This window comes from Artibeus jamaicensis, unplaced genomic scaffold, assembly GCF_021234435.1.
Source record: "Artibeus jamaicensis isolate MK-2021 breed Jamaican fruit bat unplaced genomic scaffold, CSHL_Jam_final contig_452, whole genome shotgun sequence".
Taxonomy (NCBI): domain Eukaryota; kingdom Metazoa; phylum Chordata; class Mammalia; order Chiroptera; family Phyllostomidae; genus Artibeus; species Artibeus jamaicensis.
The window spans coordinates 4,996,862-5,001,653 of NW_026521837.1; the positions used below are offsets into that span (position 1 = coordinate 4,996,862).

General features: G+C 40.4%; 1 pseudogene; it reads right to left on the bottom strand.

Moving 5' to 3' along the window:
• Positions 1–2,512: 2,512 nt before the first annotated feature.
• LOC119039621 (tubulin alpha-1 chain-like) lies at positions 2,513–3,922 on the bottom strand (annotated as a pseudogene).
• Positions 3,923–4,792: the final 870 nt, after the last annotated feature.

Sequence of the window (4,792 nt, forward strand, 5' to 3'; positions counted from 1 at the left end):
AAACAGGGCCTTGGTGGGGTTGGGGAGAAATGCAAAGGAATTCTTGCTGAGTAAAATCCGAGAATTAGTGAATAGATGACATATGGTTAATTTGTTAGAATAATAAAACATCTCATTTTAGAACAGGTTTCTTTTACATTTTTAAAATATATTTTAATAAATTCCTAGTGAAAAAGGTAAAGTTTGTGTAAAAAAAATCACGTGGACCCTGAGAAAGATGTTATCAAGAAGGACTCCTGGTGGCTCCCTTGGCTCAAACTTAAAAGCAGAGCCTAGCAGTCATTTCTATACAGAGGCCTCTTAGACAAACTGCAAACTACATTTCAGGGGCATTGCTGTATTGAACTTCCTGTGGGCAGTGTTCCTGCCAGCTGAGCCAATCCTTATAAAGGAGTTTCTAGAATTGTATTTCAACCAATAGGACTTGAGACTTTCCTTATCCAATTGGAGGTGTACAGCTACATCCCTATCAGCATCTTCACCAACCAATCAGATTGGCTCCACCCTGCCCAATCAGGACAGTAACTTTTAGATCAATCAAACTGTGAGGATTTGAAGTCCTCATTTGCATGAGGATAGACTAGTCAGGGACCAGGGATGGGGACTTTTGTCAATATAAGTCAGCTCCCTACTGGCTCAAGAGAGCTCACTTTCCCTTTTCACCAAGGATTGGAAGTTGTGTTTCCCCTGCTGGGACTGAACCACCTAAGCTGAAACTTCAAAGATTTCCCCTTACACCAGAGTGGAGAAGAGCAGAGTAGAGCTATCTAGCTAGAGAGAGCCCTGGACCCAGGGCTGTCTTATCCCAGGGCCGTCTTATTCCAGGGCTGCCTTGCAGTCATACAGTTTTGCAACCATGTTGCTTCATAATTGAGTCATAACATTACTGAGCTGCTTGACAGTTGTGCTGTTCTCACAACTGTGCTATATCACAATTGAGCTGTTTGCACTGAATACAGTTCCCTTCTTCAGCAAACCTCAAATTGGGGATTCCTGTTGGCATTGAATTGATGCCAATAACCATCAGTTAACAATCGTAGCTAAACAAGTTCTTCCAAGAGGAGTGGAGATTTTGCTTTTCAAAAATTACTGCTCCCCTGAAAAATCTTTTATGATGGCTGAGGAGGGAATAAGATAATATGTCAATCCTTTCCTTCTCCCCCACCATAAGACTGTGGTAGTTGCTTGGGCAGTTAGTGCAGGGGTGTGGGTCCTAAAAATATACAAATAATTTTTTTGGAAAAAGAAATAGGTGAATATGAATAGTCACTATTTAAATCATTCATTATAAAATATCTGTTATAAATGAGCATGCAGAATGACCTTTAAGTTATAAGTAAAGTTATCTTGAAAAAACATCAGGTTTTTGCACCTAAAATTATAATACTCTGTGGAAAACAAAATGGGGGTTCCTCAAAAAGTTAAAAATAGAACTGCCTATGACACAGTGATTCCAGTTCTGGGGATATATCCCAAAAAACCCAGAACACTAGTTTAAGAATATATGCATCCCTATGTTCACTGCAGCGTTATTTACAATAGCCAAGCTGTGGAAGCAACCCAAGTGCTCATTAATAGACAAGTAGATAAAAAATTGATAGTACATGGCCCTGGCCAAGTGGCTAAGTTGATTGGAGCTTTGTCCCATAAACCCAAAAAGGTTGTGGGTTCAATCCCCACTCAGGACACATACGGAGGTTGCAGGTTTGATTCCTGGTCAGGGAATGTATGGGAAGAAACTGATCAATGTTTCTCTCTCACATTGATGTCACTCTTTCTCTTTCTCTCTCAAAAGCAATGAAAAAAATGTCCTTTGGCGAGGATAAAAATGAAAGTGATGGTACATATATAAAATGGACTACTACTTGGCCATTAAAAAAGAACAAAATCTTACCATTTGCAACAGCATGGGTAGACCTAAAGGGTATTATGCTAAGTGAAATAAGTCAGTCATAGAAAAACAAATACCATATTATTTCACATATATATGGAATCTAAAGAACACTATCAATGAACAAATAAAAAATAAACAGACTCATAGATATGGAGAACAGACTGGTGGTTGCCAGAGGGCAGGGTAATTGGAAGACTGGGTAAAAAAGGTGACAGGATTGAGAAGTACAGATGGCTAGTTACAAAATAGTCACAAGGATGTGAACTACAGCATAGTAAATATAGTCAATAGCATTGCAATAACTCTGTGTGTTGCCAGGTCAGTACTGGAAATATGAAGGGCAAACACTTTGTAAAGTATATGATTGTCTAATGACTATGCTGTACACCTAAAACTAATAATAAAAAAACAAAAAATATTATATACTGTTCCTTTTTGCTTTCTCTTTTTATTTATTTTTCAAAAGAAATAATGTTTAAAAGGGTACATTGTGTTTTTTTTTATCAATGTCTTTACTTTGAGACATGAGGAGAAAAATCTTAAAGGTACAAATGAAAAAAGACAGACATGATCACAGGTAAAAGCAAAGACAATCTAACCAAAAAGCTGTAATGTCTGTCAGTTATTAAACCTTAAGTTCTGAGTATGACATGTTGCAGGGCTGAAAGGAATGAAAATTGGTATTTTTTCCTTTCCTTCTTCCTCACTCTCTCCTTCAACAGAATTTACACCAACTTCCTCATAGTTTTTCCCAAGGGCAGCCATGTCTTCACGGGCCTCAGAAAACTCTCCTTTCTCCATGCCCTCACCCACAAGTGTGCCTTTGCGGACAAAGGCACACTTGGCATATATCAGGTCAAACTTGTGGTCCAGGAGAGCCCAGGCAAATAGTTGTGGTGTTGCTCAGCATGAACACCACAATACTTTGGCCAGGTTTCCACCAGGTACTACAATGGCAGGTTGGTAATTAATGTCAACTTTGAACTTGTGGGTTGCCAACACCAGTCCAAAAACTGGATGATACACTTGTTCTTGATGGGATGGTGGCAATGGCAGCATCGACATCTTTGGGAACCGTGTCACCACAGTATAGTAGGCAGCAAGCCACGTATTTTCTGTGGGAAAGGCCGTATTTTACCATCTGGTTGGCTGGCTGAAAGCACGCATTGGAGATCTGTGCTACAGTAACCTGTTCATGGTAGGCCTTCTCAGCAGAGATGACAGGGACATATGTGGCCAGAGGAAAGGGGATGTGGGTGTAGGGCACCAGGTTGGTCTGGAATTTGGCCACACCAACATTCAGAGCTCCATCAAACCTGAGGGAAGCCGTGATGGAGAACACAATCTGGCTAATAAGGCAGTTAAGGTTAGTGTAGGTTGGGTGCTCAGTATCAAGGTTTCTATGACAGATGTCAAAGATGGCCTCATTGTCAACCATGAAGGCACAGCTGGAGTGCTCCAGGGCGGTGTGGGCGATGAGGATGAAGTTGTAGGCCTCCACTATAGCTGTGGAAACCTGGAGGGATGCGTAAATGGAGAGCTCCAGCTTGGACTTTCTTGCCATAACTGACAGAGACTCTCCATTAGCAGGGAGGTGAGTCCAGAACCAGTGCCCCCACCAAAGCTGTGGAAAACCAAGAAGCCCTGAAGGCCTGTGCACTGCTCAGCCAGTTTCCAAAGTGACCCCAAGCCAAGGTCAGTTATCTCTTTGCCGATGTTGCAGTGTCCACTGGCATAGTTATTGGCAACATCTTCCATGCCTGTGATTAATTGCTCAGGATGGAAGAGCTGGGCATAGGGACCAGTGCAAACTTCTTCAATGACTGTGGATTCCAGGTCTATAAACACTGCTGGGCACATGCTTGCCAGCACTTGTCTCACTGAAGAGGGTGTTGAAGGAGCCCTCTCCTCCCCAAATGGTCTTGTCACTTGGCATCTGGCCATTGAACTAGGTGCCATATTCTAGGCCATAGAGCTCCCACCAAGTGCTGCCAATCTGGACACTGCCTTGCCTGTGTGGATGAAGATGCACTCATCATGACTATGGGTTAGCAGGCAGAGGCAATAAGAGTAGATGTTGGGTTCCCATTACTGCCCCTGACAAGTTAAGTCTCGAGATAACACATACTACATGTCATATTTTTGAAGCATTATCTTCATTCGCTGATAATGAGAAATGGTAGAGAGAAACAAAATGTGTGGTATTGAAAACTATGACCGGGACTGTTGGAACATTTTACAGTCCATCTAGGTTCTGAAAAGTATAATTATTTTGGAAAAATTAGCAGTGATTTGTGAAAGACTTGTGTAAGGTGTTTAAAGTTTCTGAATATGTATTTTCTGAGACATGGTCTAGGATAGGTAAGATGTTTATGACAATTTATATCTTAAAGGGACATTTGCATTATAGTTTGATTTTTAAAACTTCCCTTTGAATTTTATTATGTAGTATTTATTCTGGCTGGGCATTTATCAGTGACTTGTTGGTTATATAAAGTTAGTCATTGAATATTCATGTGGCTTATCATTTTACAGAGAAAGAATTTTTCTCTCTAAAGCAACATGTGGCTTCTGTTGTTCCCCAAATTCTTCCTTTGAATATCCTTGTAAGGAATTAACCCATCTTGGAAAGTAATGTATAACAGCACAGAATTATAACAAAACAATGGTCTTCCAAGCCAGACAAGTTTGACTTTGAGTTCAGGCTCCACAACCTACTGCCTATGACACTTTCAACAAGTTACTTAACCTCTTTAAATCTAAGTTTTCTAATATCTAAAATGGCAATTATAATGGTACTTACATCTTATACTTGTGTGGAGCATAGGAGAAACTGTACATAAAAGTGTCTAGCACTTTGCCTGGTACTTAATAACACCAGAAATGTGTAACTATAAT